Source organism: Triticum aestivum, chromosome 3A (genome assembly GCF_018294505.1).
Source record: "Triticum aestivum cultivar Chinese Spring chromosome 3A, IWGSC CS RefSeq v2.1, whole genome shotgun sequence".
Classification (NCBI taxonomy): Eukaryota; Viridiplantae; Streptophyta; class Magnoliopsida; order Poales; family Poaceae; genus Triticum; species Triticum aestivum.
In genome coordinates, this window is record NC_057800.1 from 345,233,412 (window position 1) to 345,249,151 (window position 15,740).

Consider the following 15,740-nt stretch of genomic DNA (forward strand, 5'->3'; position numbering starts at 1 on the left):
AACCCAGGAGGAGAATACCTACTACTAAATGGCATCACGGGATGCTTCCAAGAATGATGGCCAGAATCATCACCCTAGGGATACGGAAGCATTGCTAAATTCTCGAGGACACCTAGGGTCATAATACTAACTCCAACATACACGTCAAGGCAACGGAGTACCTCAACACACCGATTAGTGTGCTTAATCTGGCCCAAAAATACAATGGGAACATGGAGGAAAGATTTGCAAGTGCATCAGACTATTTAGAAACCTGGGATGACTCGGACAGCATAACGGTTGTAAATGCTCAAAATGATTTGAGACATCCTGCAAAAAATGGTGGCATAACCACTCAACATCACAATATCAAGATTATGAGGCCAGCTATGAACATATGGAATTAGTAGGAACTGAACTGAGGCTTGAACTCAACAATCCTAGGCAACTATGGTTTAGTAACATGTCATCCTGAGAGATAGAAGAGAAGCCTAGTTCTTAACCCCCGTAGAAAAGAAGAGGTTGACTCGGAGCAAAAGGGCATAAGGTAAAGGAGTAAAAAGAGCCTTAAGTTCCCATCCACAATCAATTCCCTTATATAACTAAAGCATTTCTAGACACGACTTCGACCAGCTTGGCTTGGTAATCCTACAGGCAGTCAGGCTCTCATACCAAAGCTGTCAGAACCCCGATTCTAAGTCACACTGATCTAGCCTGTAACACCTCATATCACTTTGCGGCCTCACGCAGGGTATTCCCACGGGTGTCGCCTTACCATGGCCCGGGACCATTTGCGCCTTTTGGCTCACATATATGATAGTGTTGCTAGCATCCATATGACAGAGAACCCGGGCCGACATGACTAGTCGTGAACCCAAAGTGGCACTAACTTACGGGGACTGGCATACATGAATCAACATCGAACATGTCGGTCAGCAGCGTGTGAATCCGGGCTGTAGTACTGGGCTAACAGGACTCTGGGAACCCGGGCTGTAGCAGGCTAGGCAGGACTCCGGATGTCACCGCGTGACATTTCCCCAAATGGACATACACAGGAATGAAGTGAATCACATGCTGGCCAGTCAAGTGTTTCGGAGTAGTAGTGCTGGGCTAGCAGGGCTCTGGTGAACCGGGATGTAGCGGACTACTATGGCTCATGGAAGCACAAGACCTACATTTCCCCATAAGAGAGGCTACCAAGGATAAACAACTAGGTTGTCGGATCCCACACATACCAAGCATTTCAATCATACACACAATATGCTCAATATGTGCAATACAACATGGCATCACAACAAGACTCTACGGCTCAGAGTATTTATTCATTAGGCTCCGAGGAGCCAAGTATTACAAACATGGGTCTCATGACCCAACATACAGAGCATACAAGTCAAAGCACAAGCGGAATCTTAACATGTCTAAGTACAGACATCTACAAATGAAAAAGACTGAGAAACCTGACTATCTACAAGATCCTATCTAGGGCACAAGATCGTAGCTGAGGTATCAAGCTAAACGTCGAAGTCCACGTGGAACTACTAGCGAGACTGAAGTCCCTCTGCAAAACATAAATTAAGCAAACATGAGTACAAATGTACCCAGCAAGACTTACATTAGAACTAACTACATATGCATCCGTATCAACAAAGGGGGTGGTGGAGTTTAACTGCAGTAAGCCAGCTTTGACTCAGTGGCTAACCTGAACTACAACTGCAAGTAACTCTTTTGAGGTGGCGCACATGAGTCCACATAGTCACCATATCAATACTCCACTATGGATCCGCTCCCGTCTCCCTACGAGAACGCCATCCATAGCACTCACGCTTATCTTGCGCATTTTAGTGTATCCACTTTCACTTGTCTATGAACTATGCAAGGGGTCCAAGTTTCCATATCCTAGGAATCCGGATATTAGAATAGATAATGATAACCCTGCAGGGGTGTACTTCTTCACACATGCTCTCGCCACTTACCACCATGTACACATCATGTATCTCGGAAACCTTCAAGCGGAAGCCTAGCGAGGGAGTCGGCCACGACCTGACTAACCAAAAAGTCTCTAGTCCAGGTTTATCACCTATTCGGGTTCCATCCGCAAGGAGATCCGGCCGGGGTGTCGCTCACGGCCCCAAACGATGTGTGTAGGGTTCCCAAGCCCACCATCCGAGTGCCACTTGGTACACCGTGCCACTGTGCCTAGTCTGTCCCAAGCCCACCTGTACCGGGTGCCACTTGGTAGACTACTAACACTACCTACAAACACCAGAAACTAGTTGCAACTCCTGGACAGAGATCAGGTTGATTAATAAGTCGAAAGAGCTTGGAGCGCCCGGAGCCATATGTGTGGTAGTAACTGTTCATGGATCACAAACACAGAACTCAGTTCCTGAGGACGGCTGCAATGAGACTACCCACCATGTACTCCTACATGGCCTCTCACCGCTACCATTACCAAACCGTGTTTACACACTTAGCTCTCAACAGTAGGACATGTTCACAACTTTCCAATTCATCCCCGATGAATCAGACCTGACACAACTCTAAGCAATAGAAGGCATGACAACCAAGCATGAATGAGTAGGCACATCAGGGCTCAAACAACTCCTACTCATGCTAGTGGGTTTCATCTATTTACTGTGGCAATGACAGGTCATGCAGAGGAAAGGGGTTCAACTACCGCAACATGTAACAGTTGAATCGTTGTTGTCCTAATGCAGTAAAAGAGAGCAGGAGCGAGAGATTGGGATTGTATCGGAATGAATAAGGGGGTTTTGCTTGCCTGACACTTCTGAAGAGGAACACACTTCATCGGTGTCATCGTTCTCGTCGCCGGAATATACGTCTACCGAGGGGGAACAAACACCGACAAACAAGAGGGAACACAATCAATGCGATGCAACAATATGATGCATGATCATCACATGGCAATATGCTGTGATTTGGGCTAATGCAATTGAAAGTCATTTCAATTGAAGTGAAATTCAAAACTACATCAAATTCCAACTCCAAACCTATTATGAAAGTTGGCCTAATCATGTTTCATCCTAAACAGTGATGTTAGCTTGCTCAAACATGCATGAACATGGCATAAAAAGATTCTTCATATTTTTCTAATCATTTTTCATATATAATTTATTTCCATTGGAGTTATAGATTATTTTCTATGATTTTTCAAAGTTTTGGATATTTTCCGAAATAAATAAATCATTTAAGATTTATTTAAATTCCAGAAAAGGATTATTGCGTCAGCCTGACACCATCATGACGTCAGCAGGTCAACCGTGCATGATCCCGGTCAAACCTGAGCAGTGGGTCCCACTGGTCAGTGTCACGGTGCTGGTTAGGGTCGCTGATGTGTGGGCCCAGTCAAAGGCCACGTCAGCAGGGTCAACTCAGGCATGTGGGTGCCGCTGGGTTTTAAACTAACCTAAACAGAAACAAAACTGGGATTAAATAAGGCGTGGGGCCCACTGTCAGTGGCACATAGTTTAGTTAGCGGGGTGATTAGCCCCTAATGACGGTGCCACGTCAGCCCGCCGGAGTTGGCCGGCGGCGACCAAAACCGTCGTGGAAGCTCGGAGACGCTGCTCCGGCAGCGGTTCGACGTGCGAAGGACACCAGTCTGCAGCCCTTCCTCCCGCGCATCCAACGAAGGCAGCAGGGGGGCGCAGGGTCACCGGAGTTGGCGACAGCATTGAGCCGGGCGGCTGCCGAAGCCACGGGCACGAGGCAGGCGTCGCTGCGGTGCACAGGGAGGCCAAACAAGGGCTTCTACGGCTTCGTAGGGACCTGGAGAGCACGCGGGTGCTATGGAGACGAGCGGAAGAGCTCGGGAGCGCGAGGCTCGCCGGCCATGGCGATGGCCGGAGCTCGATGCTCGTGGGGCGGCGGCTAGAGGGCGCGGGGAACAGCGGAAAAAGGGGGAAACACAGCAGAAGCTCACAGCGGTTCGGTGGAGAAGCACGGCGGGGTCGGGGAGGAGCTAGAGCAAGCGAATCGATGGCGGCGGTCGTCGGTGCCGAAGCTTGATGACGATGAAGATGCCGGTGATGAGGGGCTCCCGAGGTCGTGGCCGTTGGCTTGTCGATGTGTGGTGATGAGGCGGAGCCGATGGGCACGCTAGTGAGTCGGCGGGGGCACGGTGGCCGCGGTGGTGACGAGTGGCGACGGTGAGCTCCGCTCGGTGGTGCTGCGGGAGAGAGCAGAGGAGGGGGAGGGGTCCAGGGAGAGAGCGAAGGGGTCGAGAGGGAGTGCGTGGCATCGCAGAGGGAGTCCAGGGCGACGAGGGGACAGCCAGGCAGGCAGCTGCCGGCGTGGCACGCCGCGGCGCCGTGGCTGTCTTCTCCTCTGCCTTCTGGCAGGAGGAAGAAGACGCCCCTGCCCTCGGTGGGCCGGCCAGGTGGCTGGGCCGCCAGGTGGGCTGGGCCTGTAGGTAACACAGGTAGTCTCTCTCTCTCTCTCTCTCTCTCTCTCTCTCTCTCTCTCTTTTATTTCTATTTTTTCTATTTTCTGCAGTTGTTTTTGATTTAGTAAAAATACTAAACCACTTGGTAAAATCCTAAAAATAATTTTAGGCACCTTTGAAATATTTCCCAACAGCCCTCAAGTACTTTCAGGATTATTTGGACAATTAAAAATATTTATAAGATTTAAATGTCCAAATTCAAATACAATGGATTAATTCAAAAATCCAAAGTGTCCTAGAAAAATGTGCACCATTTTTGGCAGAGGTTCTAGACCAATCCAAAGATGATGAACATTTTTGGGAAGGCATTTTGGGTTCATTGAAAATATTTTTATTTGAACCTAGTTGAATTCTTTCATATGCTAGGGTTTGGTAAATCCCTATTGCAACTTAAATAGAATTTAATCATGATGCAACAAGATGCAAAACACCAGGCAGTACCATAAGCTAGGGATGTGACAGCAGCCCACGACGTGGCTCTGTCAACAGCCCAGTATGGCCCAGCTTCATCAACAAAAACCCAAGACCCTCGCGAGGGTCCAAGCCTCGCGGGGCGGACGACACTAAGACCTCCCTGGGAGCGGCCTCACCAGGCTGGCTCCTGAGGAGCAGAGATATCAATGCAAGGTGCACATCACGAGGCTCACATGACGTGAGCCATGACGACCAAGGCTAGGCAAGCGGGCGCAGTGTACCAGTTTCCTCTTTTGGTGCTAAGGAGGCAGGCGCAGGCGTGGAGTCCCGAGGAATCAAGCAAAGGTTTCCGGTGCAACGAGACCAAGACCTCCAGGACGGCAGGACGGAGGTCATCGCGGAGCCCACCGCGGCGTCACCACCAGAGGCTTTCGCAGGCGAAGACTACTTTTGTCAGTATAACTTGTACTAGTTGCCCCCCTTCAAATTTGACCGTTGTGGGATCCCTTCCTGCCTTACATTTGGGAAGAGGACCAAGGCCACTATAAATAGGACATAGCCACCACCATAGGAGGGAGGGATCATTCAGATCATCCTGTCATCCACCAGCTCATCAAGCTCAAGAACACCTCACCTCCTGAGGTTGTTCTACCACTGTACTAGTTCATTCTCAGCCCCTCGAGGCAATCCACCACAAAGCTGGAGTAAGTTATTACACTGCAAGGTGGACTGAACCAGGATAAACTGTTGTGTCTCTTGTCCCTTGGGTTCGTCAAGCTAGGCCTTGGAATCGTTGAGCAGGCAGATTGGTGAGGACGAGTTCTTCGCACGCACCCCAGTGTTTGAACCTCTCAAGGGTCTGCAGAAACCCGAATCTGACAAAGACCTCATTCATCACCCCATGTGGTATGTACTGCTTTGTGCGCATGCCTTTCGGGTTAAAGAGTGTCGGCTCCACTTTTGCAAGAGCAGTCCAGATTGGTTTTGAACCACAGTTGCACATAAACATTGAGTCCTATATGGATAACATCGTGGTCAAAACCAAGGATAGATCAACCCTCATCCAGGATTGAGAGGAGACATTTGCCAATCTGCATAAGATCAACTTGAAGCTAAACCCGGAGAAGTGTGTATTTGGCGTCCCCTCCACCAAGCTACTTGGGTTCTTCATATCCCATTGAGGGATCGAAGCCAACACCGACAAGATCAAGGCTAGCGAGCAGATACAAGCACCCCGGACAGTTAAGGATGTGAGGCGTCTGACAGGGTGTGTTGCCGCGCTTAGCAGTTCCAGAAGGCCGCTGACGCCCTATGCATTGACGGCGGTGCATCTTTGCACTCCTCTCACCACCAACTTAAATGGTGGATGCGTGAGGTCAATGCCGTGGAGCCAGCAGCAGAGGCTCGGAAGCCGCTCAAATGGTCACGCGCGCCCATTATCTTTGATGAATAGGACCATCCAGATCGCACCACCACGGTAGGATGCTTGCCATTGTTGGTATCTCCAACAATTCGCAACCTCAAAGTCACAAAGATGTTGGTTGACAACGGGGCTGGGTTGAATCTGATTTCCCCAAAGGTTATTAGCAAACCTCAGATAGCAGAGGAGGAGCTGAAGGTCACGGGCACGTTTCAAGGAGTTAACCCCGGCAGGAGTCATCCTAAGGGAAAGATCACATTGCCAATGACATTTGGGGGAGAAATGAACTATCAGACTGAGAAGGTTGTGTTTGATGTGGTTGACCTCCCCCTGTCGTACAATGGGATTCTTGGATGCCCAACTCTAGCAAAGTTCATGGCGGCATCTCACTATGCCTACAACACTTTGAAGATGCCAGGGCCAGTAGGAGTCATTTCCATCCCGTCAGACGAGAAGGACGCAATCATTTGTGTGGATAAGATGTACCGGGACGCAGTCACGGTAGAGGCCGCGACAACAGCAGCTCCCGCCAAGGAAAACAAAGGAAAGAAGAAGGACAATAGGGACACCAGCAAGGAATCTAGGAAGCGTGCCTCTTCGGAGTGTGATGCGCCTGTTGATGACTTGCCGAAGAGTTCCAACAACAAGAGACCGAAGGTCGCTGCACCACATGTGAAGAAGGTCCTGGCAGGGCTGGCTGGCGTTGAAGGTACCTTCACCATCAGCACCACCCTTGACGACAAATAGGAAAGCGCGCTCGTTGCCTTCCTGTGGGAGAATATCGATGTGCTTGCCTGGCAACCATATGATATCCCCGGTGTTCCCAGGGAGGTAATCAAGCACCACCTTGTTGAGTGCCCACATACCCGACCTGTCAAGCAGAAGGTTCGAAAGCGGGCCTTGGAGAGGCAGCAGTTCATTGCCGAAGAGATCAAGAAGCTTGAGGCAGCTGGTCTGGTCACAGGAGTACTGCATCTGACCTGGTTAGCAAACCCAGTGGTAGTGGGCAAGGCCAACGGGAAATAGAGGCTTTGCATAGATTTCACAGATCTCAACAAGGCTTGCCCGAAGGACCCATTTCCCTTGCCGCGCATCGACTAGATTGTGGACTCCACTTCAGGTTGTGATTTTCTCTCCTTTTTGGATGCATACTCTGGGTATCATCAGATCTTCATGTCCAAGGAAGACAAAGAGAAGACCTCGTTCATCACCCCATGTGGTATGTACTACTTTGTGCGCATGCCTTCTGGCTTAAAGAGTGTCGGGTCCACTTTTGCAAGAGAAGTCCATATTAGTTTTGAACCACAGTTGCACATAAACATTGAGGCTTATATGGATGACAACATGGTCAAAATCAAGGATAGATCAACCCTCATCCAGGATTTAGAGGAGACATTTGCCAATCTGCGTAAGATCAACTTGAAGCTAAACCCTGAGAAGTGCGTATTTGGCATCCCCTCCACCAAGCTACTTGGGTTCTTCGTATCCCATCAAGGGATCGAAGCCAACCCCCACAAGATCAAGGCTATCAAGAAGATATAGGCACCCAAGACAATTAAGGATGTGAAGCATCTGGCAAGGTGCGTTGCCGTGCTTAGCAGATTCATCTCCAAGTCTGCTGAGCGCGCCTTGCTGTTCTTCAAAATTTTGAAGAAGGCAGGGCCCATGAAGTGGACCCTGGAAGCATATGCAGCTTTGTAAGAGTTGAAGGCCTACTTGTCCTCTGTGCACACTTTGGTTGCCCCTAAACCCCAAGAGTCGTTGATGCTGTACTTGGTGGCAACTAATCAAGTGGTTAGTGCAGCCTTACTGGCACAACGGGAAGTGGAAGAAGAAGAGAGTGAGCAGGGCCCGGCAGAGCTAGATAAGGATCAGGACAGAGAAGAGCATGACAACGAGGGCAACCCCAAGGACGCGGCAAGGAAGAAAGTGGTGCAGCGCCCAGTGTACTTTGTTAGTTCCCTGCTGTAGGGGGCTAGATCGAGGTACTCTCATGTGCAAAAAATGATTTTTGGCCTCATCATGGCCTCAAGGAAACTGCGCCACTACTTCCAAGCCCATGAGATCATGGTTGTCACTCGCTTCCCGTTGCAAAGGATACTCTGCAACCCTGAGGGTACCGGTAGAATAGTGGAATGGGCTTTGGAGTTATCCAGCTTTGGCCTGAAGTTTGAGAGCACATCAACAATTCAGAGCAGGGCTTTGGCAGAGTTTATTGCAGAATGGACGCCAACCCCTTATGAGGAAGTGCTGGAAACAGTTATCCCCGGTAAGGAAGCGCCCCAAGAATGGATCACGTATTTTGATGGTGCCTTCTCCCTACAAGGTGCAGGGTTGGCGTGCTTCTCGTCGCCCCTACAGGGGAAAACTTGAAGTACGTCCTCCAGATGCACTTTCCCCGGGAGGAGGCAACTAACAATACAACACAATATGAAGGGCTCATTGTCGGGCTCATGATTACGACAGAATTGGGAATCAAGAAGCTGATCATTCGAGGAGATTCACATCTTGTGGTGAGACAAGTAAACAAGGATTACCAAAGTCCATTGATGGAGGCATATGTTGAGGAAGTGAGAAGATTGGAGGAACACTTCAACGGATTGCAAACAGAGCACGTACCCCGTGCGAAAAACAGCATAGTTGATCATCTGTCAAAGTGTGATACGCAAAAGCTTCTTGTGGAACCATGAACTTTTGTTCTCCATCTTACTCAGCCCTCCGTATCCCCAGCAACAATGGCCCGGAAAAGGAGGAAGATGGACTTCGGTAAGCCTCTCCCAGTAGAGCCTCCCGGGGCTCCTGGGAGGGATCCTGCCAGAAAAAACTCCTCATCACTTATTGGAACGCACCCTCCAGCCTGGCTAATGGACCCCGCGAATGAGGAACGTGCCCCTGCAGTGGAGGAGGTGCCGCTAGTCCTTGTTGCCGAGCTCCAGGCTCCAACTTGGGCAAGGCACATAGTCCATTTCCTCCAAACTGGAGAACTTCCCGATGACCAAGATGAAGCTGAAAGAGTAGCCCGGAGGACCAGTATGTATCAGTTTGTTGATGACACTCTGTATAGAAGGAGGCCCAACATTGTGAAATGGAAGTGCATCTGTCGGGAAGAAGGAAAGGAACTACTGGTTGAAATACACAAAGGCATGTGCGGCTCCCACATTGGATCAAGGGCGTTAGTTGGGAAAGCATTCCAGCAAGGATTCTACTGGCCCACAGCCCTCCAAGATGCGGTCGAGCTAGTCACCAAGTGTGAAGCCTGCCAGTTCCATTCCAAGAACATCCACCTGCCTGCACAAGCTCTTCAGACAATCCCTTTGTCATGGTCGTTTTCAGTCTGGGGGTTCGATATCCTTGACCCTTTCCCCCGAGCTGTCGGGGGCTTTGAATTCTTGTTCATTGCTATCGACAAGTTTACAAAGTGTCCAGAAGTAGCTTTCGTGAGAAAGGTGACTGCCCAGTCAGCTATCAAGTTCTTGAAAGAATTGGTGTGTCGTTTTGGAGTTCCAGCAAGGATCATTACCGGCAACAGCACCCAGTTCACGAGCCGCGCCTTCATGCAATATGTGCATGCCCTCGGAAGTAAGATCTCATTTGCCTCTGTCACACATCCCAGAAGCAATGGACAAGCTAAGAGTGCGAACACTAAAGTGCTACGAGGACTCAAGACAAGAACCTTTGATACGCTGCAGAAGCACGACAGCTGGTGGATCGATGAGCTGCCGGTAGTTCTCTGGTCCCTCAGAATGACACCAAATCGAGCTACCGGGCAGACTCCCTTCTCCCTCGTTTATCGGGGCAGAAGCAGTTATCCCCACGGAACTCATTTACGGGGTCCCTCGAGTGCTTGCCTACAATGAAGTAGCAAAAGATCAGCACCGGCTGGCGACGCTGTGCTACTCGAGGAGAACCATCTCCGGGCTGCTACGCGTGTGCACGCTATCAGCAAGCCCTGCGTCGCTATCACAGCCGCAGGGTTCGTGCCCAGTGTTTTGAGGAAGGTGACCTTATCCTTAGGCACGTTCAGTCCGCCAAGGGTACAAACAAGTTTATGCCGAATTGGGAAGGCCCTTACTGGGTAGTTCGAGTTACCAGACCTGGCGCAGTCCGTCCAGAGACTGGAGATGGCATTCAATTGCAAAACTCATGGAATATTGAGCATCTCCGCAAGTTCTACCCATAAGGCGCGGCTGTCGGGTCCTGCCCGGCAGCCACCCCTTTATACAAGCCTTGCCTCAGTTGCATGTAACCCCTTGTACAAAGCCAGGCACAGACCCTGAGCAACGGAGAAATGAATGAAGCACTGGGGGGCCTAGCAAGTTTTTTTGACCATGGGGGGCCTAGCAAGTTGCATGCATGCTTAAGCATATCATCAGGATTGCATAAGCATTTCATGAGCATTGCATATGCATATAGATAAGATTGCATCTTGCATCATTTCCATCTGCATGAACTGCAGGTTCCTACCATGAGCTTGGCCTCTATAGGAAGTTGGAAAGATGAACCAACACTACGATCTCCGGCAAACCAAACAGATAAGTTCTACCACTTGTCCATACGTGTTCTGTAAGCGAATACTTGTGCATAAGAAAGCCGCACCGCTTTTTTGAAACTTAGGTGTTCCCATCCCCTGACACAAACGTGACTTCGGTCAGGATGGTCAAAGTGGCCTTTGGTAAAAAGAGACTGGCGGGCGGCTGGTCCCTCATCACAATTTTCGCCTGGTAGGCTTCGCCCCCGGCAGCAAAATAGAGGGTACTGGCAGGATAGCCTGCCGGGGGAAACTTGTTTATTTAAAAATAAGGAGGCATTCCACCTCTGCATGGACATATACATTCACGAGTCCCCGGCAAGGTTCATATTTTTCATTAATATGTTGATCAAACAAGTACAAACCTTACAGGACATAAACATATACTCGAGAAATTACATTATTTGAACAAAAGTTTGGCAAGTGTCTACAAATTTAAGATTGAAAAAAGATAAGTGCCCCGTAAAGTCCTCTCCCTGTCCCTCTTGTCCCAGGTAGTACGGTGGGAATAGAAGAGTGCATGAGGTGCGCACCGGCACAATGCCACCCCGATCCCGTCAGGACCTGCCAAGCACAGCCTCACAAGATCGGGAGTGGAGAGGCTGCGAAGGAGGAGAATGGAAGGAGCACCCCGGCGGTTTCCTGGTCACCGCTTCTAGGACCAGTCAGGAGGCTCCAGCACAGGCACCGGCGGAGAAGGACATCATAGCTCAGCTGGAAGACCACTGGAGGAAGCAAAAGCGCCAGGAGGGTGACCCTTTCCCCGACAACCGATGAAATGATGATGAAGGTGCCAGGGAAAGGAGGGGAAAGACAGAAAGATGAGGCAGCAGGTCGCCAGTAGGAGACGAGCGTGTCGGTGCTTTCGTACTCCGACTGGACAGCCTGCCTCCCGCCTTCTCCATCTTCCCTGGCTTCATCTTCATCAACACCATTCTAGGGAAACGCCAACCTCGCGGTCCGGCACTTCCCCCGAAGAGATGGCGGGCAACCAAGACGGCCAGGGGGCTTGGGGCGCGCCGATCCCCACCTTGGTGGGTAGTAAGGCGCGCCTCCCTTCAACATCAGCATAGGGCCTCTCGAAGGGGCAGTACTGGGATTACCAACGATCCCCAGCCCTGCCTCCTAGGCGAGCATCGAAGACACCGAGAACCTGGTCGCCAAGCCAATAAGTAGCAGCAGCTCAGGGCATGAAAGATGCCACCTTATCTGACAGACAGAAGATCGCAGCAGAAGAAACAAGCATTTCCCCACAATGGGAAGGCTTAATGTCTCCCGCACCACGGGCGGCCCATCCACCATGTCTTCTCCGAGCATGTACCAGACTCACTCCCCAAGCACCAACACAAACATTTGGTGGTACCAACCTCAAGATACCACATGGGGCCTGGCCCCAGGCTCTTCTCTCCAGCATAACCAGCAGAAGGCAGAAGATGGAGGAGAAAGGGGGAAGAGATGGATGCCTCCGCTCTTCCCCCGCCCCTCCTTTTATAGGCAGGCCGGGAAGGAGAGTCGTTCCCTCAACGAGCGACCGTCGGCCCCCTCCACCAATTCAAGAAGACCGGGCCCTCGCCTTGATGCTCTCCCGCACCACGCGCCTCCGTTACCTACCCCGCGTAATGCATGCCGCATACGTGGCTGGGGATAAGGGCGTGGTGGGAAGAGTGAATTGACAGTTTCTTCCCCGTGCGTTAAAGTCATTCACGGGCCATTACAAGAATGGCCCCACCATGATTGGCTTTACATGACGCGCGGGAAAACCGGAAACCGGCTCAGGCTCAAGATTAATGAAGAAGCAAAGAAGATCTCAAGGGACCAGCCACTTCGACGCCCCTGCTTGTGCACTTATTAGGGCCTACCCCGACGACGCTCGGCATCGCGTTTAGGACAGGCCCGAGGGCTTCTGTTGGTGCAACAAACCCTGGGTCCGTTGCCCAGACTGTGCACAGGCACGGGACCAAGATTACAGCACCAAGGTCATAATGGAGCACAAGGAATCAGCTCTTTGAAGGACTAACATGCAGCACAAGAAGGCCAAGACAAGCCAGAGGAGCAAAATACCACTAAGGAAGAAACCTCCCTTGCCGGGCAAGCGAGCCCTGCAAGGGAGGGGTCACCCCCAGAAGCAAGCCCCCATTACGCTCCGGTAGGGCCTGCCGGGACTCGCGGAAGCAGAACCACCTCACCACACCACTTCATCATGACGCAAGTCATCGATCAATGCGATGTCAAGCCGCAAACTGACTAAGTGGCAGCCATTTGCCACATGGCAGCCACTTTCTACAGAAAATGCCTCCAAATGACACTTGTCTTGCAACGTGTCGAGCAAGCAAGTGCGAAGCTGGCAAAACAGCCCGGCAAGGCTTGTCAGGCAAGCTACGATGTGACGTTGAGTGGCGCATTTAATGCGCTCTGTCAGCCTGCAGAGTAGGTATGTTAGCACTATTTGCTATCTAATCAGTGCATAATGACTAATTTGCCACTGTGGTGACTCCTTCGTCTATAAAAGGAGGCCCAAGGCAACCAAAGAAAGGGTTGGACACTGGATTAGCAAATCCACCCCCTCACATATTCATATGCGTGTAGCCGTTCTGCCCCGAGGCAACCCTACCGGGCAAGCATGTTACGCTCATCACCATATTTTCCACCATAAGTCCACCAAAGTAGGATTAGGGTTTTACGCCTCACGGCGGCCCGAACCTGGGTAAAAATTGCCTGTGTGATCTCTGTCGTGTTGTCCCATGCCCCTCTGCTCTTTGCGCAACGTGCCATCCCCCCGCCGAACCAGCAAGGGACCCTTGGTACCATAGGTGGATGTGGTTTCCCACGACACCACGCGAGGGAGACGGATATCTCGGTGGTGTACACAATCAACCCTGCCATGGTGGAGGACTACATCAACATCGTAGAGTAGTTGCTTGCTCGAGACAAGTACAAGGTGGCAGCATCGACCTCCAGTACACTGGCGGTCATCCCGACATAGATCAGAAGGTTACTGTCGCCCAGTTGTGCATGCGCCATCATGTCATCATCTACCACTACCGCATGGCCACATAGCCTTGCGACCGTTTCGCCAAGTTTGTCAAGAGCACCGACTACAAGTTTGCTATGGTGGAAACCTCCGACAATGTAAAAGCGCTCGATGTTTTGGGTTTGGCCTACAAGAACCTTGTTGAAATCCATGACCACTACAGGTTCTGGGGCAGCACGAAGAAGGACTCCCTGGTTGAACTCGCCTCAGCCATCATCGATCTCTACGACGAAAAAATGAAGCAGGATGCCAACAGAACATGTCTCGTATCCTGGCACGGGGCCTGGACACGGCAACTTGATGAACCTCGCCTCAGGTTCGCGGCCAAGAACATGTACACATGCTACGAGATGCACAGGCGGATTGTTGACATGAGGGAGTGCCTCCTTACTGTACTCTACAAGGCCGGGCTGAGCCACCAGTAGAGAAGTGGCGGCAAGCGTGACAAGAAGAAGTAGATGATGATCAGATGATTGTTTATCCTAGTTAATTATGCATGTAATAGTTTACTTTGGTGTGTGCAAATGTTATGTGTGTACTAGCCACCTATGTAATTGGATGTTTAATTTGGTTGTGCAATCATGTCCTTATTAGTATACTAGCAGAATGCCCGTGCATTTCTACGGGCGAAATACATAAAAATAAATCAAACTATTGACTAAGTGACATGAGTGAAGTCCTTCAAATATATACCTCCTTTTATCAATTTCTTTAGCGGATACTACATGTCAATTTTGTGATCTTCTTCTTCCTCCTCCTCTTCATCTTGCTCTGATCCCCACAACCCATCCTCTGACACTCGTGATGGCTGGTGTCAATGTCATACAACACCCTACCCGAGCTACCTTCTGATCTCAGGCAATGTCAATGCCTCCCGGCACAAGCTACCTTCTTCGTTCGTCCATTGTTGCTCTCGATCCACCCTCTCACACTGCTCACGGCCAGTGCCGATGTCTAGTGCCGCCCTACTTGATCGCCTTCTTGTAGGTCTACTATGGACCCTGAACCATCCCTCTTCCAAATTAAGAAGTGCTATATTGTGGCACGCTGGATAGCGCCCCACTAACTTACTCAGATCAACCGACATGCATTTATAATATTATGATATAGTTAAACTATGCACATTTGTAAAACATATTATAACAATCATATCATGAATTCTTTGTAGACATGCATCATGGACTTATAAAACCAAATCAAACAACAGCAAAATTGACATACCGATGTTCCTGCTACCAATGGCCGATGTTGAATTTGGTAGAAGCCCCCAAATAACAAAGTCAGTGATGTCCATGTACATGTTGTCCCACGTTTTCAACATTATAATTATGCCTGGATACAAAGAAATTTACCTTCACAAGAGGATCTGCAACAAATGACGAGCACTTAAGAGTCCTATCCAAAATCAGTAAAACCTACCCAAGATTAATTCTCCAGTGATGTCTTAACATTTAAGCCTCTACACTCGAATTGTTCATCAATTGAACTTAAGTTGTAGCATAATTCTAAAATAATCAGTACTTCATAGGAACCATTTTCACATCATTTGTATCCTAGGAATGCTAAAACAATGCATCTACTTAGCTTATGCCTTTCCCAACTGGCCCAATCTCTAGTTACAGAATTATGTTCACAAACTTGTTACAAAAAATAAGTCAACTGGTTGGGAATGTAAAACCCGCACATTATAGCACTTAGAGACTTAAGTCATATAGTAAATATACAAATGTAAATTCATTATGTATTATTTACAAAAATATGCAAAAGACCAATGCATGAAGAGTGAAAAAGATGTCTCTATGGAAAATCAGAAACATATATCATATTTTTACGATCCATTTGCTAGTGACATCCAATCAAGGACTCACCTGCTAAGCCATTTGTACCATTCACATATTCTACT